General features: G+C 38.1%; 1 protein-coding gene across 1 annotated transcript in view; it reads left to right on the forward strand.

Moving 5' to 3' along the window:
* Positions 1–22,937, forward strand: part of ANO6 (anoctamin 6) — a 1,522,803-nt gene that overhangs the window by 803,123 nt on the left and 696,743 nt on the right. The window lies entirely within an intron of this gene.

The following is a 22,937-nucleotide window of genomic DNA, read 5'->3' on the forward strand; positions in this document are numbered from 1 at the left end:
GTCTGTGCCCTTTCAGGGTTGGTTTCAATGGAAATACTCCATTCAGTTCTGGCATACGATCTGCACAGAGATCTGCTATCCATTTCATCTCGGATAGCTTTGTTAAGTTAATCATACTACCTCCTCTCGGTTCCATCCACTGGATCTGTTAAGCAATATCTTAAAACTAGTACTACTTTTCTTAGGTTTACTTTGCGCATCTCCATGGATGTAATAGACTTTTTGGATGTCCAATTGCATATGAAGAAGGATGGTGGAATAAAAACTGGACTGTACAGGAAATCATGTTGGAGAAATGGTTGGTCATGTTGGATGGTGCAGTGGTGCAGCAGTAGCGTTGTCACCTCACAGCAAGAGGTTCTCCGGTTCGATTCTCGGCTGGGGTGCCTTCTGTGCGGAGTCTGCATGTCCTACCTGCATTCGTGTGGGTTTCCTCCGGGTTCTCCGGTTTCCTCCCACATTACAAAGACATGCATCTGGAGCTTTTCTACCTGGGCCTCCGCTGAAAATTGGCTTCTTTCCAAGTCAGACTTTCCCAGTTAACTAATGTTAAATAAATAAATAAAATGGCTTGTTGGCAAGGGATAGTATGTACCCTAAGCATATATTTCCTAATATAGTAAAAGGACAAATGGTACGCACATTGAGACTATGTACTGATGTTCAGCTTTTTTCTGAAGAAATGGATACATTGCACTCTGGTCTTGAGATGCGTGGCTATAAGAGAACTGAACTGGGGTTGATTAAACAGAGCTCTGAGGAGGTGAGGAGTTCCATAGGACAACCTTGGCTCCTCTGTAGGCGTACCCCTATTAGTGAGGGGATGGATAGAGAAAAATCAAAATACATATCGCTAAGGGTCACCCTGAAATACAGTAATAACATCAAAGATTTGTGCAATATTATTAGAGCGAACTGGAAGATATTGTTAACGCGTGATAATCTGAGGGGATTTATTGAAGATACACCACAGTTTAGTTTCAGAAATAATAAGAACTTGAAACGCCTGTTATGTAGGGAGAGATACCCTCAGAAGATGTCTTCTTTTAAAATAGATTGGTACTTTCCCATGTAAGCAGTGTAAGGCATATGGATATATTAATACGGATAATTATTTTTGCATCCCACTATGAATAAGGTATTCAGATCAGAACTGTTTGCGAATTGTCACTCCAAAAATTTATTTAGCTCGCTGTGTACAGTGTTCTTGCTTTTATGTGGGAAAAACTAATAGGATGCTAAAAGAGCGCAGCCTACAACATATTAGTAATATTAAGCTTCAGTTGATGACTAACCAGATTGCACAGCATGTAAATAGCAGTGCAGGTCATACTTTTGTTTTTTATGGTATTACAGATCCAACGGATAGGACCGTGAGGAGGTGATATGATTAACTTAACTGAGCTATCCGAGGTGAAATGGATAGCGGATCTACGGGCAGATCGTATGCCAGGATTGAATGGAGTTTTTCCCTTGAAACCAGCCTTGAAGGGTGTAAACTTTCAAAAAGATGATTTGATTAGTTTTTAAATAATTTAAAATAGTGAACATTGTTTCTTAGTGTTGAATCTGAGGAAGGGCTTTAAGCCTGAAAGCACTAATTCCATTTTTATCTTTTTAATAAATGTTTTAGTATTTAAACAGTGTATGCAGCCTACCATGGTGACTCCGCTCAGTTGTTTTATACTTTATTTTTCTAGTTGTAGCACACACACATAAAAGCATTGAGTAACACACTGACCCTTCTGCAGCCTTAGTTAGTTTGCATATGCTTGCAGGTAGTACCCACAATGGTAACAGAGTCCCCAGAATGTCACGAGAAGTAAACCTCCTCCTTCCTTGCAGAGCAGTTCAATATTTTATTCCATTCAGTGATGTCAGATTTTGTATTGAGCTTGTATTCATTTGCTCAAGATATCCAAGCTTGAGTCGCACTTGGTTAAGCATGCTGGCATGAGTTTTTTTTTATATGTTTTAACTGTAATAGGATCGAAGCTGCTCCCATTATATCCTGTTTTGGGTGGGCCATGATCAGTGCACCTTGAAGAAAGGGCAAAGCAGGTATATCTTTACCTGTTAGCGATTGCTGTTTTTCTGAGCTACAATTACCACAGAGTGAGACTAAAAGTAAGGTGGGCCTGCCGTCCTGGAAAAAATTGTTTTAATTGAGCATTAACTCCCAGAATACTGACTTGAACTCATTTTGTGAATATCTGTACTTAAGCTGTTATTTATAAAGTTAATTTGAGCTGCCTTTTTGTTTGAGGTTTGGTGAAATAAGAAGCTGTAAAAGATCCTTTTTAATCCATAATTAATTTTATTTATTTATTTATTTGCTTGCATTTGTTAACCTGGATAGTCCACTGGGCCATAATGAACCTATTTTCATTGGAGGCTCAGGGAGAAACGTTGCGCAATCAAATTAAAATTCATACATATATATAGAACACGTATTCATACATTTCACTATAAGGTTATACAGTGCAAACAGAGTATTATACATTCAATTCATAGATAGTAAGCAATAATATTTGCTATACATGAGCTGCATTGATGGATAGAGTGAGCAAGGCAAAATCCTGGTAAATTATTAGCGTACAACATCAAGGATTGGGTGGTTTGTACTATAATAACATAACAAGCTTAGAGTATAGAGTTAGGATAGTTGAGTTAGTCATGGTGCAATAATAGTGTGAATAATTGATACTTATCAAGCCCTCAGATTAAATATCGGTAGCACATGTAGTAGTTAGTAACATTCCTGCAGTTATAGGTAAATATAAGGAGAAGGAGTTATAGCAGAGTAGTAGATAGTGGAGGTTTAAAACAATGAGCAAAAAGATCACATCAGAAAACCAATTGGTTAAAAAAAACACAAAAAGAAAAGTCTAGCAAAGCTAGACTGTCCACTGTATGATACCTTTCAACCTCTTGCATCAGAGGCAACATGAGATATATGCAAATTACCCTTTTAAGGATATCAAGTGTTTCAGCTAAATGGCAATTCTGAATGTCCATGACTTTTTCTTTTACTTTTACATCTATTTGTAGAGGGGTTTGGCTTTATTGGCTTGAAATTGTCCATAAATATATGTAAAAGTAAAAGAAAAAGTCATGGACATTCAGAACTGCCATTTAGCTGAAGCACTTGATATCCTTAAAAGGGTAATTTGCATATATCCCATGTTGCCTCTGATGCAAGAGATTTAAGGTATCACACAGTGGAAAGTCTAGCTTTGCTAGATTTTTCTTTTTGTGTTTATTTAACCAGATAGTAGTGGATTGGGATAGTGTCAGGTTTTGTGAAGTGCAGTTCTGGTGCATGTACATTTGCCATAGAGAGAAAAGGTGTTGTCTTAGGGATTATTTTTAAAGAGGGCTGTAATTGCTAGTAGTTCTGAGTGATAAAAAGAGAGTGTTCCATAGTGTAGCAACAGTAAAGGAGTAGAGCATCTGACAAGCTGAAAGGTTAGGTTTTAACATTCAGAAGCAGTTGATTTTCAGATTGAAGAGTTCTGTTAGGATGGTATACGGTAAAGGAGAGAAGAGAGGGTAAGGCAATTTGGTGGCTTGAATATGAATTTATGGGAGGTGGTTAGTTGTAAATATGTAAGATAATGAGGGAGTTCTAGCCAATTTAGAGATTGTAAAGACACATAACATGACCTGCCTTGTCATTTATGGTTAATTTATAAATGTACTGCTCTCTGCATTTTCCTCTGTGGATATTGTTTTTTGACTTGAGATTTATGACAACCCTGCGTCTAAAAAGACAAAAAATAAAATGTAAAGTTTGGCCTTGTGTAAGCTCAAAGTACTTTGCAGTTGATTTGCAGTTAGGAAAGAAAGGTTAACGTGTGAGTGACTTTTGTCCATTTCTTTGCTGACTTAGTTAAATTATTTCTGAACATTAAATAAGAATCTGGCAAGAAAAGCAGCTGAAGCTACATTTTTGTTAATAAAACATAAATTATCAGTTCTTCCCCCACTTTTTCTTGTCCCATCATCTTTCTTCCGAGCTATTTAACATTTACTTTCTTCAGCTGTCCACTCACATTTGCATGCTTATTATGTATGCATTCTGTGAGTTTTTTATGCATTTTATGCTGTTTGGTTATTTATATACTTCTGAATCATTTGGTTGGGTACTCTATGGACTATATCCATCCACATCCTAGTCTTAAGACAGACACAAGACAGGCACATATAATAAAGCTGGTTAGATATACACGTGTAATAATTTGGTTTTGATTATTATGTTTACAGATAGGAGGTTTAAGGACTCACACAGTGGATCCTCTAATACAAGAGCTTTAAGGAATCACACAGTGGAAAGTCTAGCCTTGCTAGTCTGACATTTTAACTCATTGTTTTAGTTTGTTGGTTAGGATATTTTGCAGACAACCTTATGATTATGGATCTTAGCTGGGTGCGACAACCATGTGTTTCTAAAGGTTAGCCAAATATTCCATTTATGTTATGCTGATGATGCCATAACAAGGCTCAAACATGCATGTCTGCAGCTAGTGGGGTTTGGCTTTATTGGCCTGAATTTGTCAATTAATAGACTTAAAAGGAAAAAAAGTCATGGACATTCAGAATTCCCATATAGCTGAAACACCGGATGTCATTAAATGGTCATTTGCATATATCCCATGTTTCCTGTAATACAAGAGGTTTAAGGAATCACACAGTGGAAAGTCTAGCCTTGCCAGATTTTTCTTTTGGTTTTTACTGATTTTGTATGTGTGTGTGTGTGTGTGTGTGTGTGTGTGTGTGTGTGTGTGTGTGTGTGTGTGTGTGTGTGTGACCATTTTACTCATTGCTTTAGTTCTGAGAGTTTGTCATCAATACCTAAGCAAGGTATTGTATCATATGCCTTGCCAGGTCAAGGTGGGCAGTATGCACCATTTTCACCTCATCCATAGTCATGGTGACCCTCTCAAAGAAATCTAGCAGGCTGCATAGGCAAGCCCTTCCCTTAAAGCCAAACTGAGATGGGTTCAATGTCTGTAGGTTGTCAGTGTCCTTGTTGATCATTTCCATGATAATTTGTTCTGTGACTTTACATATTAGACTTGTCAGACTAATGGGTCTCTAGTTCCCAGGGTCGGTTGATGGTCCTCCGTTATGAAGAGGGATGACTGCTGCAGCCTTACAGTCACCTGGCACTTAACCTCTTTTTGAGGCTGTAGATGGAAAGTACCTCAAGTGGTACTGCTGGGTCATGTTTCAGGCTATTTAGGAGACAACCAGAATATTGTCTGAGACCTTTGAATCAGTGTTTTTGGCTTTATCCAGCACCAACAGGACTTGCTGTCTGTTGATAGTTAGAGGGGATATGCTAGAAAGGATTTCAGAGGGGTGGGGGTGTGAAGATTGAGCTAAATTTATCAGCCAATAGATTCTCTATCTTACTGTGGTCAACAAAGTTTTGCCATTTGCCACCAGTTCTTCACACTGCTGAGTATTACTATAAAGTCCGTGACCTAGCTAAAGAAGGCCTTGTGATTGTCCTTAGCCTGGGAGGCTACTCTGACCTTGTAATTGACCTTGTTGGACTTTATTAGACCTCTTAGATTTTTGTTCAGTTGAATCAGAGTGATCTTATCTCTTGACAGTTGATCTTTCTAATTTTGGCCATAACTTTTTTTTCTTTTATTTTACTATATACCCTGTTAAGTTAAGGATTCTACAGTGGGGGGTTTGTTTTTGATGTTAGATCTGGGCTTACTTCTGGTAGGTACGTCAGCCTCAATGCATCCGTTTACATGTTTGTATAGGGTTTCTGTAAGAAATTCTGCATAGGTAGCTGTGTTCTCAGGGTTTGAATAAGCAGTACATACAAGAAAGTCTGAAACATATTTATGTGATTTCACAGCAGGTCTAAATCTTTAGGAAATAAAATTCAGACTTATTTATTTATTGTGTGTAATTGGAAGCAAATTTCAAATGGGCAAAAGAGCGAGTTATGGAACTAGCAAGATTGCTAGTTATTGTAACTGAGGGATTAATAGAGTTTACGAGAACAGGGAGAGATCTGCACAAGTCTACTGCATGTGCCACAGTCTGTGTGCAGTGGTAGTAGTTGGCAAAAGCTGGAAAAGGAGAAAGGGGAAGAGTGCAATGCAGGTCTTGAAGTATGCTAAAAGAGGAATGCAGCCTAGTTTCAGACAGAGTATAAGTTATTGGAACAAGTTATACAGTGTGATAGGCAGCAATGCAGTATACATTTCAGTAAGGATACAGGTGAGAGTTGGAGGAGGAGATTAGTATTTGTAGTAAGCTGGTCAGAGAAAATTAAACTGATGTGGAACAGGAACAAAGCCAAGAGTCCAAGAGGTACTGTTCTTTTGCTTAAGATGTATTGGTAAGGTGTTCCATAGCTTAGAGACGTAGGAGAAGTGTAAGGAGAGGAGCTATTTACTTATTTATCTTTATCTTTGTTTACCTGGAAAGTCCGACTGAGTGATGCCCATTTTCAGCAGGGGCCTGGGGAGAAAAGCTCCATTTGCTTACATTGCATTATACTAAGTTCCAGTCAAACACAGAGTAGTTGCATTTCTGTTTACTTGTATACACAAACTGTTGTTATATTTATACATTCTAAGATTTTACAGAGATAAAACTTATTAAAGAGAAAGCTCATTTGCAACTTAGTGGATTGTACAGGCAGCAGTTATATGTAGACATTGTTTTGTCATTCTAGTAAGTGGTTGAGAATATTATGTTTAAGTAGCATATTTGGATAGGAACGATATTATACAGTGAAAGTTGGAACCCTGTGATGAGCATGTACAGAACCAGGATTGGTTAAAATGTTAAAGCAGTGATTTAAAACTACTGAGTTTGTCGGAGAGTTGCATAGGAATACTATTCCAGAATTTAGAAATGCAATAGGAATTGAGCGAGCCTCCTACAACATTATTTGACTTATTTGGAAGTAGTAAGAATTTATTACTAGAGTGGAGGTCCCTTACTGGACAGTACAATGGTAATAAGTTTTGTAGTACAGGGCGTTTTTCTGGATGATGAATGAGTTTGTGTGCTGTAGTCAGTTGTGAACATGTTAGACAATTGTGCATTTCAAGACACTTTAATTGCTTCAAGCTAAGACAATGGTGGGTCCTGTGAGAAAAACTGTTGTCAAATATAGCTATTTTATTATAGCAGGAGGCAAGTTTCTTTCTTTGCGTACTGTTTATGTTTGTTAGGATAGGAGCGGCATATAAGAGAGTTGGCTGGAAGAAGGTGGTGGCTGGAGTTTTTCTTGCATTATCTGTAAGGAATCCATTGATCCTGTAGAGTGACCCTAGTTTCTGGTATGTAGATTTAATGGTGTGTAGTATATTGCTGTCATGTTTAAGACTGTCTTCTATTATAACATCTAGAAGTTTACTGTGAGTTACAGTTTCATTGACAGTATTTGCTGACTTTATGATAAAAGATTGCTTTTGATTTTGGCAACTTTTTAAGGTGAAAACCATTGACTTAGTTTTCTTAGGGATGAGTAAGAGGTTTGATTCTTTGAGCCAGGTTTTTACAGAGGAGAAAGATTTTTGGGCAATGTCTTAGAGCTTCTTTATTGTTGAGTCCGCAGATATTAATGTTGAGTTATCTGCATACTGAACTAAGCTAGCATGGTGAGTAGAGTTATGGAAGTCATTAATGAATATATTAAATAGTAGAGTTTCCAGGCTAGAGCCCTGAGGGACACCTGTAGTAACTGTTTGAAAGAATGAGTAGGTTTGTTGCCATTTAATGGCTTGTTGCCTTCCAGGTCGGTAACTAAGGAAACACAAAAAGGAGCCTTGTGAAAGTCCTACTGAAGAGAGTCAAATGAGAAGTTGCTGGTGCGAGACAATATCAAATACCTTTGACAACTCTAAGAACATGGTGGAGACAAGCAGACCATCATTTCTGTGTTGGTTTATTATATTGATAAAATGTAGCAGAGCAGTAGTGGTGCTGTGCTGGGGCCTAAAGTCATGTTGTGTTTCTGACAGCAGGCTATTTGAGGTTAAGTATTGCATCAACTGCATATGGATGCATTTCTATAACATTTTGGAGAGTGGGGAAAGAATCACTGTCAGTCTGTAGCTATTAAACTCTGTAGATGTGCCACCTTTGTGCAGTGGTATGATGGAGGATTTTTTTCCACAGTGATTGGACGTATCTTACTGCTATGGACCTATTAATTAGTATGGACACGGGGAGGGCTATGACTTGTGCAGCTATTTTTAGGTAGTCTGATGGTAGTTGGTCTACAGCTGCAGACGTAGATTTTAGTATAAGGAACAACTTCCTTACGAGTGAAGTAGGTTCTGGGCTAAACTTGAAGAGCTATGGGTGGTTTTGATTGGACAGGGGTAGAGTGAGGGGGCAGATGTGTTGGTGTCTAACAGAGATAATAGTGATTGTATAAAGTAGGAATTAAACTGTGTGAGGATAGAGTCTGTTGTATTGCCTGTTTTTAGAGAGGGATTAGTGGTATTGCCAGGGTGGAGTACTTTATTTAGTGATGACCAAAAAAAAGTTTTGGGTTGTTTATATGTTTGTCTTTGTAGATTGGTATAGTATGTTTGCTTATCCTGTTTGATATGGAGTTTTGCAAGGTTTCTATGGTGTCTAAATTGCTGGAGGGCATTTTGAGTTCTGTTTTTATGCTAGTTTTTTTCTAAGCTTTATCCTTTTTTGTCATTATTTTTTTTTTTTTGTTTCCTTATTTCAGTCATGGTGCGGGATTAGACTTTACTCTTTTATTATGCACTGGTGCTAGATTATTTAAGGTCTGTAAGAATACGTTATTAAAGTGTTCTACCGCAGTATCTAGAGGCATTGTTCTAAGTACATTCCAGTTATATTTTTTTAGTGTTTCATTGAAAATATCTATGCAGAAATTGGCTGTATTTCATATTTGATTATAGATAATATCTTTGAATAGGTTATGGTCAGTTCTAATACATAATGTCGGTATATGGTCGCTTATGCTATCTGAGAGGCAGCCTACGTTTGTATGGTTTGGTTGTAAGACTCCAATTTAATGTTGAGTGTCTCCCTGAAGTTTTATTGATTCTAGCAGTTATATTTATTAATTGCCTGAAGTTTTACAAGTTTATGAATTCAATGGGGGCAGTGGAATTTATGAGTTTCCAGTCTATATTTAAGTCTCCATGTATTCTAGTTTCATGGTTAATTTGTTGTGATAGCCAATACAGGATGCTTACAGCAGTATCAACATTATTCCCTGGGGATGTATAAATTGTTGTTAAACAAATAGTTTTCCTATTGTTGGGTTTTAGGTGTGTTGTTATAGCAATAACCCGTGCCTGGGTGTGGGTAATGCTGGATTTACCCACGGTTGGTGTGGTTTGGTCACGAGGGTGAAGCCTGAGTGGCCAAACAAAGACATCCGTGGGTAAATCCAGCATTACCCACACCCATAAGTGGGTTATTGCTATTATACAATGACATTATTTAAGAAAAAAAATAATTACTTTCCTTAAATAATGGCATTGTATAATGCCTCCGTGCTGCCCTTCTGCGGCTGTCTGGTATTCTGCGGCAGTTCTGATGTACTGCACATGCGTATGCTTACGCAGTACATCAGAGCTGTGAGCAAAAGCAACAGAGAAAGCAAGATCTCCGTTGCTTTTTACAAAGTGTCTCACTATGTTAAAGGAGTTTAACATAGCGAGACACCTTTAAAAAAAGCAACGGAAATAGGAAGATCCCTGTAACTTTTTTAAAGCTGTCACGCTATGCTAAACTCGTTTAACATAGCGAGACAGTGTGTAAAAAGCAACGGAGATCTTGCGTTCTCCGTTGCTTTAAAAAAAGAGTTCTACTAATGGAAAAAGTCCGGGTGACTGGACCTTTTTCCATTAGTGTAACTCTGATTTACAACGTGCATGCTGACCAATCAGCTTGCACGTTTTAGAATATTAATAGGGGGTCGTTGTATAATAGCAGTTCATCATTGTTAAATTTGAGTTTTTCCTGTGCAAGTAAGGTAATATTTAGGGAATTTTGTAGATGATTGCTACACCACCTGCATGCTTGTTTTGTTTGTTATGCCTGAGTATATTATATCCTGGGGGGGGTGATCTCATTATCCTTTTATTTCTTTTTTTAACCAAGATTTAGTAGTTATGACTACATCAGGAGTGTATGTGGCAAGATGTAAGCATGTGTGTCATGGATTTTATTGCACATACTTCTTAGGCTCATGTTTAGTAAGGTGAGTTTGGATTCTGTTTTTTGCTGAGCTGTGTTAGGTGACTGGTTTATCTTGGGGTTGGAAGTGATGGTTTTATGAATAGTGAGACAAGGGCTGGGTGAATATCTCTGCCAGTTATTTTGAATTGATATTTTACAGAGGGAAGAGTGTGTCAAGTTATAGTTTGGTCTTGGTTTGATATTTGATTGTAAATTTGGATGTATAGTTTTAAGGTATTTATAGAAAAGTAGATCAGATGTGATTTGTTTGTAGAGATAGGGTGTTATGGAGAAGGACAGGCTGAGTAGATGTTGATATTCTTTTTGAGAATTGGTTGAAGTCCCAAGTATTTGAAGGAGTTGGATTTGATAAATGGTGATAAAGGCTGCTAGAGTGAGGAGTAATAGTAAAATAATCTAACTTAGGGGCATCTTATTTAACTTGTTTTTTATCTTTGTTGTAAATTAAGATAGAAAATGTTAGAAGGGTAGTGGGTTGGTTAGAGAGATGTAATTTGATAGTTACAGGAGACGAGGATTAAGACAATTTATGAGAGAGTCTTGGGTGATAAACTAGAGTGGGTGTTACTGTTGGGAGTAATTATATTGATCATTTTCCTACTGGAGGGAACTGATGGTATTAGAGGAATATGTGGGTGGTGCCATGGAAGTATAAATGTAGAGTAAGACTGGGTTGGTGGGATTTGTGGGTGTGTTAGGGGAGTGGAGTGAGCCAGAGTGTTAGCAAGGGTGAACAAAGCAGGTTGTTTTCAATCAGTGACAACATAAACAGTAACAAGTCTGTTGAAAGATAAGTAAAAGGAGCCATGCAGCTTAAAAGGCCTCTGTGCTAGTAGCTGAATGTCTTGGTTTTGTTGCTCTAGGACACTTAGTAGGAGAGTTAGTCCAATATCACCTTGACCTGACTAATGGTGATAACAGAAAAAATTACTCTTGATAGTTTGAACAACTGTCTAACGTAAGGAGGTTTCTATGGACTTTGAATTTTAAAGTTGAAAAGCCTACTCCAACCCCCATAGACCAGCAAAACAGTGAGAAAAAGTAAGTCAGAATGCAGTAGTTCAGCTGTGGAAAAATACTTAGAATTCAACAGTGTTTACAAAAGAAAAACAAACTTAAGGAAGGGAGACATTGGACTGCTAAAAACAATGAATTGAGCACAGTTAAAGGAGAAAGTACCACTGGGACTACTGTGGCCTAAGAAAATGGAGCTAGCAAAGTGGACATGTTCTTTGTTTTAGGCTGCCATCATTTTTAAAATTTACATACAAAAATAGCCCACAGCTGGTGTTAAAACTGCAGACGTCACTGTTACATACATATCTTGCAGGGAGACTTCTATAGAAAAATAAAAACACACTAAAGAGACAGACAGTTGAGTGCACTGAGTCGATATGGACTGTGCACAAATACAAGCTCAGAATTGAAATTGATTCAGTAACTGTCTTAGGCAAGGAGAAGTAAGAAAGGAAGGGTGGAGACCAAGTGTGACTTCCTTAAAGGTATGCAGTTCCACTAAAGACAGGAGGATATAAATAATGGAAGTAGCAAGTCTAGAGGAAGGAAAGAAAAGTACAAGTGAAAGAAATAGTTTGAGTAGTAGGAGTAAACGTCAGAGTCTGTTAGGAAGGAGAGAGTAAAATCTGACCAGCATGATATCAGTGGAGGAGGTTTTGCATACTATAAGGCTATTGCTTACAAACTAGGACACTGAAGCACCTGTCTTCAGACTAGTCACTATGCAGGGTAAAATATAAGCAGAAGACTGTATGCCCCTTACTTAAAGCACAAGGCCAGAGGTGGTACACACTTTGTCCTGCTTAAATGGTGGTTGGATTGAATGGACTCAGACTGCCTATTTGGATGAAACTGCTGTGTCTATACTTAAGTTTCCAGTGAACCTGTTGAAAAAGAGAAAAAAAGGTGTATTCTAGGTTCAATAGAAATCCATTTAAATTACTGTGGGACGAATTGTATACAATGGAACACCATTAGTGGCTTCTTAAGAAATATAGAAATTAAGTTCTGTAACACAGTTGCTGTGATGGGGCTACATGGCTTACCACTTTAAACAACACATTCTCAGAAGGAAACAAAGCATACTCTTTTAACAGTCTTACAAATTAAGAACACCAATATTTCAAAAATCCGCTTTTTTAGCACAAGAACAACAAAGGAACACTGAACAATTAAAGATAAGGCAAGAAAACTCAAAAACCTCACAAGCACTTTAAATAGAACAGAAGTTTTAACAAGCACTTACTTATTAGAGTAATTTGTATGAATAAGTAGTTTGTAGAGTAGAGAGGTTTGGTTGGGGATTATGTTTGCAACATGTTGTTCAATGATGGCCATTTTTCATGTTATTAGCTTGTGAAAAAGATATGGCGTGGAATAGTTCTGGTCAAGAGAGTTTAAAAAAATAGGCAGTGATGTGCTTTTTACTGCATTTTTTTGGTAAATGTTGCAACACTGTTATAACATTGTTCTACAGAATTTGACTGTGACACCAGTAAATTAACAAGGATGGTAGGAGCACAGAGGAGAGTTGGAAGCAAGAAGGTTGACACATTGTGTTTTCTTGATGAGTGTGTTAAGTAAATAGAGATTGTATATACGAAGCTAAGTTTTAATGAGGTTTACTTACTGTTTATATTAAATAAATTTTAGGTTTTCATCAACAGTGACTCAAGGGGTTTTGTATAGGATACCAGTTTAGTATTGGTATTGTTTGACCATTAACAGAGATGGAGTTTTTTGTTAGAAAGCTGTCTGGGGCTAAATAGGACTAACTTTGATTTTTTTTTAGGTTCTAAAACATTTGGGAGCTGGAAAGCCAAGCTTTGATAGATTTGAGAGATTCTTGAGTTAGGTTTTGTAGTTCCTCTAGGCTGTTTTAAGTGCAGATGACCACAGAGCCATCAGCATATTGCTCAGTGGTGGCATTCACTGACAATTAATAGGGAAAAGAGTTTGTTGTTAGAATGTTGTTTGGAGCTAAATAGGGTTTACTTTTAGATTTTTAAGATTCAGAAACCGTTGGTAGTTCAAGCTTTGATAGATGTGAGGGATTCTTGAGTTAGTTGTTATAGTTCCTCTAGGTTCTTTGCAGTGCAGATGACCAGACTTATCAGCATATTGCACAAAGGTGGCATGCTTGCTGGCTGTATGAAGGTCATTTATGAACATGTTGAATAGAAAAGGTCAGAGAATATATCCCTGTGGGTCACCAACTAAAAGACAGTGTTCTTTAATTTTACTGCATGTGATCTCTTAGAGAGGCAGCTTTTAAACCACAAAATTGATGGTGCTTCTAGTTCCAGGGCTGCAGCTGTATTTTTTTTAATACCTTTATTGAATTATCATGTAACACATAGGCAGACATGCATTTATAAAAAAGAAAACAAGCTATATTAACATATTCCCAGTTGCAAACATTATACATCACATATATTCTTTTTTATAATTATTTTCTATCCATTACATAAATTTTTAAGTTCCTGCCCTCCCTTAAACTTCACTCCTCCTACAAAACATTATTCTGCATACATTGTTCCCCCAATTTTCATTTTTTTAATGTAATTTGCTCCTGCCATTTTCTGAAGTTCCCACTTCCTGTTCTTTTATCTGTTACAATATTCAATATGTAAGTACAGCTGCTTTAGACTTTAATTTCTATTTTCTAGTAAGTTCCTATTTGGTAACTACCTGAATTAAACTTAACAAGGACTTACTATAGCTAGGCAATTCATATCCTGTATCCCAGCTCAAAACAATTTCCTTAGCTATACGCATTTGCTCACTCAATGTTTTTAACAGGGTACTTTATAGGGAATGTTTAAAGTATGTCATCTGATTACACTCCCAGAACATATGGGAGTGTAATGACATGGCACTCCCAGAACATATGTTCCCAGTTACCCTTTTCTTCTCAAACACACCTCCAACTTTTGCTGTCTACTTGAGGAAAAATTCTTTGGAGTATGCTTGGGGATAAAAATACCCATGTCAGCACTTCCAAGTAAAAATCCTAAATCTTCTAGACTTTGTTGCATATTTAGGAGCCATGCATATGTCCTCTCACTGCTTCCTTATGTATTTTCTTATCCAGTATCTCTTCCCAATCTTTTCTAACCTCCTCTGATAGATTCCTACAGTTATAGTGCAATATTTTATATAGCCTACTAATTATCTTTTTACTAACAGCAGCTTCTGTTCTAGATTCAACAAAAAACTCTACCAAAGCAGGTCTTTCACTTAGGACTCCCCTGTCCCTTTCTTTTTACTTACAATCTGATATCGGTCCATGATAGAGAAGGAAGTCTCTAACCTGCAGTCCAAATGTCTTCTTGGCCTCTTCCCATTCTGTTACCTCGGTACCTTTGCCAGTTTGCTACAGTAAATTCCAGCCCCAAATTGTAGTCATCTCTATCATCAAAATCTCCTTTCTTCATTCTTGTGTTTGCTTAGTTCATACAATACTTTCTGCTACTTTATAAATATAGTATCCTTTATGGCTGTTATACTCCTCAATGATATGCATCCATAATCCCACTCTCACCTTATTTCTTGAAGTACCCCATACTTCATCATCAGCATCCTTTTCCACTTTGAATGATAGCTTTCTGCTTGTGTTATGTACTTGAGCCTTAACTTCGTAGCTCTAAAATATCACTTGAAATCTAGTAATATTAATCCACTTTGTTCTATTGGAAGGATAACCTTATCCCCACTTGGCCCTTGCCCTTTATCCCTCCCAGATAAAATACTTCATCTCTTTATTAATTTCTGGCCACAACTTGTCCTCCAGTTGAGAAAACAAATGCCTGAATTATATATAAAACTTCTTCTTCTTCTTTCGGCTGCTCCCATTAGGGGTCGCCACAGCAGATCAACTGTTTCCATTTCTTCCTGTCCTCTGCATCTTGCTCTGTCACACCAACCACCTGCATGTCCTCTCTCACCACATCCAGAAACCTTATCTTAGGCCTTCCTCTTTTCCTGTTACCTGGCAGCTTCATCCTTAGCATCTTTTACTCTGCATCCCTCCTCAGCACATGTCCAAACCAACATAATCTTGCCTCTCTGGCTTTGTCTCCAAACCTTCCAACCTGGGCTGACCCTCTAATATACTTATTCCTAATCCTGTCCATCCTCGTCACACCCAATGCAAATCTTAACATCTTCAACTCTGCCACGTCAAGCTCTGACTCCTGCCTTTTTGTCAATGCCACTGTCTCCAACCCATATAACATAGCTGGTCTCACTACCCTCTTGTAGACCTTCCCTTTCACTCTTACTGGTACTCGTCTGTCGCAAATCACTCCTGACACTCTTCTCCATCCACTCCATCCTGCCTGTACTCTCTTCTTCACCTCTCTTCCACACTCACCATTACTCTGAACTGTTGATCCCAAGTACTTAAACTCATTCACCTTCGCCACCTGTACTCCCTGCATCCTCACCATTCCTCTATCGTCCCTGTCATTCACACACATATATTCTGTCTTAGTCCTTCTGACCTTCATTCCTCTTCTCTCTAGAGCATATCTCCACTTCTCCAGGGTCTCCTCCATCTGTTCCCTACTCTCGCTACGGATCACAATGTCATCTGCAAACATAGTCCACGGGGACTCCTGTCTGATCTCGTCTGTCAACCTGACCATCACCATTGCAAATAAGAAAGGGCTCAGAGCTGATCCTTGATGTAATCCCACCTCCACCTTAAACGCATCTGTCACTCCCACCGCAGACCTTACCGCTGTCACACTACCCTCGTACATATCCTGTGCCACTCTTACATACTTCTCTGACACTCCCGACTTCCTCATATCACAACTCCTCATTAGGCACCCTGTCATATACTTTCTCTAAATCCACAAAGACACAATGCAACTCCTTCTGACCTTCTATTTACTTCTGCATCAACACTCTCGGAGCAAACATCGCATCTGTAGTGCTCTTTCCTGGCATGAAACCATACTGCTGATCACTGAATTATATATAAAACTACAGAGACTAAAAACATTTTCATTGTTTGTATCTTGCTGTCCATATCCAAAAAAGAGTTTCCAGTTTCTCAGTTTCTATTTAGACTTTCCTCACATATCCTTAGCTGTCATAGCAGAATCTTTTTCATCCATACTCCTAAATAGTTTGTTTTATCATTCCCTCATAAGTATAGATATTGCTGAGCCAATTCATGTATGGGTACATAGTTTACAACTGTAGCCTTTGTTTTATCTTTAATTTTTTTCTTCGGAAAAGACTTGAAACTGTCCCACAATCTTCCACAATGCGAATGCTTCCATTGCCCTACTCATAAAATACCAGTTTACTTTGTCAAATGCCTTCTCTGCATCAAGACCCATGAACACAAGTAGTATTTCCTTGTATTCTGCTTCCATGTGGATAATCATTGTTCTTTAAATATTGTCAAATGTTTGACTCCCATCCACAAAACCATATTGATCCATGTCTGTCGGTTTTGGCAAACCTTTGCAATTCTTTTAGCTATTATTTTTATTTTACATTTGTTTACTGGGAGAGTCCGACTGGGCATAATACCCTTTTTCAGCAGAGGTCCAGGGAGAAAAGCTCCAATGTTAGTAGATAAGTGTTAGTAAAAGAATATTTTAATACAATGAAGATAAAAACAATAACGTTAGCAAAAACATTCACAGTTTTAAAATGACTGAAAATAGGGTTAGCTGGTCAAGTGAAAATAACATGACAAATAGTTACCATGATACTAGAAGACAAAAGTAGTGGTAAACTGGACAAGTGAGAAACATTACAAGTAGATACATGTTTATTATGGACATAAACCCTTTAAAATAATGGTTTAAAATTAAATTGAGCCTGTATGAAGTTTGGTCTAATGGGTCTTTACCATTTTTAGGTACTACAGCCTCCACAGTTTTCTTCTATCTTATCTCCTCCTATATTAGCTGTTAATTGTTGAGCCTCATCTACCTCTAACCTTGGTGTACTTCTTCCATCTATTTGTGCTGTTTCTTGATTTCCACATTCCTTTGCAATGTTTCTAATACCACTATAGGATCTTTGATTATTTTTCTTGTTATAGGCTCCCTAGGTTTGGCAACAACCCCTTCTACTTGTGCTAAAGGTTTTTGTGCTCTGAAGTTATTATCAAAAAGCAGTTGTTTAACAGAAATCTTTCCAAACACATGCATAATTTCCAGATACTCCCTTATTTTCTGTTTAGCACTCTACAGTTGCACCCCTTCTTTTAATATTAGATTCTCTTATGCTGCATTACTTTGTATTTCATCAGCCCCTCTAAGTAATTCTTGTTACTTCTTAACCATATCACTTTTTTTATACCCTGTTAAACTCCACTTGCATTTTATCCCACTCACTAGCTGTAACTTCTGAAGAAATTTCTGTCTTCTCTAATAACTCATATAAGTTTCTTCAAAAATCTACTCTCTTTTGTTATATTTTCTCTTCTAGGTCCCCCAGATGAATCCTTACTGTTGCAAATCAAGTTCCATTCTCCACCTATAAGTAATATTCCCTGCTGAAAGCTGATTATTTTCCCAAATTGTTCTTAAGCTCCATAATAGTAGATCTGAAGTTGTTTTTCATTTGGTCTTCAACCTATGGGACTCAGATCCGACACGGATCCGATTTGGCCATATACTCCAGCATCGGAGCCAAAATCTGTGCTCCTCCCCTACCTGTAATGCCCCGCTCTCCCTCCTCCCCTGAGATCATGTTTTATTTATTTATTTAACATTTGTTTTCTGGGAAAGTCTGACTGGACACAGGTCCTTTTTCAGCAGAGGCCGGGGGAGAAAAGCTCCATGAGTAACAGTAAATTTCCATGCACATATTACAATAATCAAAAAAGTATAAAGTAAACAAAATGTAGTATACATAAGAACATACAAATTTGTTACATCTTGACAACAAAACCTAGGCTTTGAACATAGCTATTACTATTTGTAGGTATGACTTATGTCAAGATATAAGGTTAAGACAGGTCGGTAGGAACAAAACATTAAACACAGAGGGGAGAAGTTGGATATGTTTTGGGCATACTGTGATGTATCAGAGCACTCATGAGGGGTTAGTACAGGAACATAGCCACTTATTTTTTAGATAAGCTTTAAGTGATGACTTAAAGTGGTTAGTGGATGAGATTGAGAAAATGGAGTAAGGAAGGGAGTTCCATGTAAGAGATATATATAGTCTGAAAATAAAGATTCTCCTGCACTGTTGTTGGCCTTGGAGACGGTGAGTAAGTTCTTGTTGTCAGAGCGAAGTGGTCTGCTGGAACTGTAAGGAAGGATGAGATTTTGTAGTGCAGGGGTTCTAGTTGGTTGTGTTACAATTTTGTGAGTTAGAGAGAGTTGGTTGCAATGAATAATGTTGGGAAGCACAAGCCAGTCTAGTATCCTTAAAGCTGTACAATGATGTGTTCCATATGGGCAGTCAGATGCAAACTTCGCAATTTTATTATAACATGCTTCTAGCTTAGATAAGTCAGTTTTCCTTAGATTAGTTCATGTTGGAGCTGCATATAGCAGAGTGGAGAGCAGATGGGTTTGCGCTAATGTAATTTTGGCCATTGTGGTCAGGAACATTGTTTGTGCCTATATAGACTTCCAAGTTTCTTAGAGACTTGTTTTATAGTTAGGGAGACATGCAAGTCAAATTTTAGGGTATTATCTATTTCCACTCCAAGAAGCTTTGTATGGGTTGTCGGGGAGATCACAGTATTGTCTTTTGGCTATTATGTTAAATGTTAGGCATGAGATTGATATCTTGTTAGGCTGGAAGAGTAATAATTTAGTTTTGTTTGGGTTCAGGATTAGATGGGCATTGGCTAACCATATTTCAACAGAAGTTACAGATTCCTGTGTTTGAGAATGAAGACTTGATAGAGAAGTGGCAGCACAGATAAGTGTTGAATCATCTGCATACTGTATTATAGAACCATGTGGAGTAGCTGTGTGTACATTATTAGTAAAGAGGGAGAAAAGGAGAGGGCCTAAGATGAATCCTAGGGGGACACCAATGGAGAAAGGAAGGCATGGAGATAGGTCACCCTGCCATAGAACAGATTGTTGACGGGCAAATAAATAATTATGAAACCATGCTGTGGCAGATGGTGAGAAGGATAGTTCAGTTAGTACATTATTTAGTTTGGCATGGGAGACCATATCAAAATCTTTTGATAGGTCTAGAAAGATGGCAGATACAAATTTGTTGTTATTCCTGTGATGGTTTACGTTATTAGTGAAGGATAAGAGAGCTGTAGTGGTACTATGTTACGGGCGAAACCCATGCTGAGTGTTTGTGAGAAGGTAACTTGTTAGTAAGAATTTCATTACCTGGAGATGAATACACCTTTCGAATAGCTTAGAAAGAGGTGAAAGAATAGCAATTGGCTGATAGTTTGTCAGTTCTGTGGGAGGTCCCCCATTATGAAGTGAAATTACATAGGAAATTTTCCTCAGTTGAGGGACCTTGTTTTCGAGAATGGATCTATTTATAAGGATTGATACTGGAAAAGCTATAGATTCAGTTGCAATTTTGAGGTATTCATTGGGTAAGTTATCTGTGGCAAGTGTAGTAGGTTTTAGTTTCTGTAGTAGTTTTTTATAGTGGCTGTATGAACTGCAGAGAAAGAGAGAATGAGGTATTGCTAGTTGTAGACTTGGCTGGTTTGGTATCAGGAGTAGGATTTGCTGTTTGGAAAGGGCAATTATAGATTCAGTAAAATGCTGATTAAAAATGGTAGCTATGCTATCGGAATTGTTGTGGATGTTTGACGTTGGTGTAGTAGATTTTCCTGGGTGGAAATTTTTGGCCAGAATTTTTGAGGTTTTTATTTGATGTGTGTTTTGAATGTTATGATAGAAATTTATTTTATCCTGTTTTGTTTTCTTTTTGACTTATTTCTAAGTTCTTGATACTGTTGTTTAGAAACTACTGTGTTAGTCTTATGCCATAGTTCCCAGGCTTTATCTCTAGTTTTCAGAAGGGCCCCAGTGTCTCTGCTTACCCAGGGGGCATAGTTTGATTTTACTCTAATGGTTCTAACAGGGGCATGCGTATTTAATATATCTAAGAAAGATTTATTAAAGTGGTTCACTGCATCATCTAGGTCAAGGTATTTGAGTGGAGTCCAATTGCACCTTTGTAGGTCAGCTAGGAAGTTGTCAGGATTAAATTTATGATTTGTTTCTGAGTTGTAAACATAGTAGGTTTTGGTGGGAATATGTGTTGTCATATGGTGCAGCGGTAGCGTTGTTGCCTCACAGCAAAAGCTTCTCCCATTCGATTCTCAACTGGAGCGCCTTCTGTGTGGAGTCTGCATGTCCTCCCCGCAGTCGAGTGGCATTCGAAAGACATGCGTAGAATGGGCGTGCCTTTGTTGAAGGTTGGGTGTCGAGCTGGCACCTCAGCACCCATAAAAAATCTGCTGCCAATCATTAGTGGACCGGAGTTCGGCTGTGGCAACCCCTAACCGGGAAAAGCCGAAAGAAGAACAACATAGAAGAAATGTGGGTTAGTCGCTCAAACCATCAGGAAGGCAACCTGAATGGAATGAGTGAAAGGAGTTATTTAATAATATCCAGTCCAAGGTGGATTGTTTTTTACTAGCTTTATCTGTTCGGGTAGGTTCTCGAATAATTTCTGTAAAACCATGCAAGTTTATGTCATGGATGGGGTGATTTGTATCACATGCAAACCAGTCTAAATTAAAATCATCCAGTATGAATGTCTCCTGACTAAAAGTACTACTTGTCCAGTGCAATAGACATTCTATAACTGGGACTTGATTTCCAGGTAGGATATAGCAGCCAATTATATTAAGTGTTTTTCTTGAATTTATGGTTAGTGTGGTATAGATGATTTCTACAATGTCCAGTTGTGGGGTTTTGCATTCAAGGAAAGTTAAAGCAAGATGGTCTTTAAAGAGGACAGCAACTGCAACTCCTCTTTTGTTGAGTCTATCCAGCCATAGTATGGAGTAACCTGGGGGTAGTATTTCATAATCTTTTGTTCTTGGTTTTAATCATTTTTCAGTGATTATGACTGCGTCTGGGGAGTATGTAGCTAGAGTGGCATGGATGATGTCCAATTTGTTGGCTATACTTCTAATATTAATGTTCATTAGCAATAGGTCTGATTTTGTTTCTGTTTAGGATTGGATGTGTGGGGGTGTTGAGACTAGAGTTATTAGATAGGTTGGTGTTATATGAGAGTGATCCAGGGTTTAGGTGGATGTCACCACTAAGCAGTAGCCTAAAGGCAATGTTGGTAAGTAGTTTCAATCATTTGATAAGTTCATTGTTGAATAACTGAGGATTATAGTGACTATCTTTAGAAGGTATTAATTTAAGTGGAAAATATTGGAGACTAGTAATATTGACAAGTGTAGGACTGATGGTGAGATATGTACATGGAGTAGCATGGTAAGGTGGGTTTATGGTGTGATGAAAAGTCAGTGTCTGGAATGTGTTGTGGTGATAAGTAGTAAGGTGAGATAGTAATATGAGTGTAGTAAGAAGTGATAAGTGAAGCATGAGCATGGTCTAGGAGGATGAAACAGGATAACAGGAAGTGCATCTAAATAGATGGATAGAGTGAGGGAGTTTCTGCCTAGTGCTCAAAAGTAGAAGCACTGGGGGTGAAATATGGGGGAGGGTAGGGGAACAGAGTGAGCCTGAAGGATGAATGGAGCGAACAGAGCAACCCCAACAGGACGGATTCCAAATAGAAAAGAAAAAAAACAATCAGGAGCCAGGAAATGTAAGTAAGACAATACACTATGTTAGAGCTTTTCAGCTTACAGAAACCAAATGTTGCTAGCAAGCTCTTTAAGGATGAGTAGAGCTAAGGGAATTGGAACTGAACTAAAGGCTTGTTTTGGAATAGTTTTAACATTAGACTCTGGAGCTCACCTGTTTGTATACAGAGGGAATAAGGAACTTGTACAATTAGAGTATGTTCTTTCCTAGTGGCTGACTTCATTAAAGCTCTCCAAGTTAGAAGCTGAATGGAGCTCAATGCAGCTGTGATCACTTCACAATGATGGTAACAAAGTAAGAGACCATTGTTAAAAACAATTCAGTGATATTCACCTAATAATTCATTCTACTGGAAGGCTTGTGTTTAAAAGTTGAGATTTCCCTGGGCTGATTTGAGCTTTTGCTGAAAATTTGTTTGCTGCTCATTTTGAACGGCATGGGTTGCCATTTGTTTGAGCTCCTGCAGATTTTTTATAGTCTTTAAGTGAGTTTTTTGTAGGTTTTTCTCTGTCTTCCTATCTATCTACCTTCCAACCCTTTCTATCCCCACGTTGGTCTGTTTCAGTCTATAAAGTATCCCCACGTTGGTCTGTTTCAGTCTATAAAGTATAAGACTTCTTTTGATTCTTTCTCTCTTTCTGAGGAGGGTTTCCCCCTGATTACCCCCTGATGTCTTATTTGAAGACATCATGGAGATTCTGTGCCAAAGAGGTGGGTGGTCTTCCCTTAAACCCAATCCTGATGAGTCCGTATTCCTGGAGGCATTTGGCACAGGACCTTCTACATCTTGGGTGTTCCTCCTTGTGGACCCTTTGGTGGATCTTATCTCCAGTAGGGCATGGAAGGATGCCGGACACAGTTCGGCCGATTCCCAAGCTTCGAACAAGATACTTAGTGCCCTGTCGGACA

The sequence above is a fragment of the Protopterus annectens genome, chromosome 2.part1 (assembly GCF_019279795.1).
Source record: "Protopterus annectens isolate FY-2018-M chromosome 2.part1, PAN1.0, whole genome shotgun sequence".
NCBI classification, from domain to species: Eukaryota; Metazoa; Chordata; order Ceratodontiformes; family Protopteridae; genus Protopterus; species Protopterus annectens.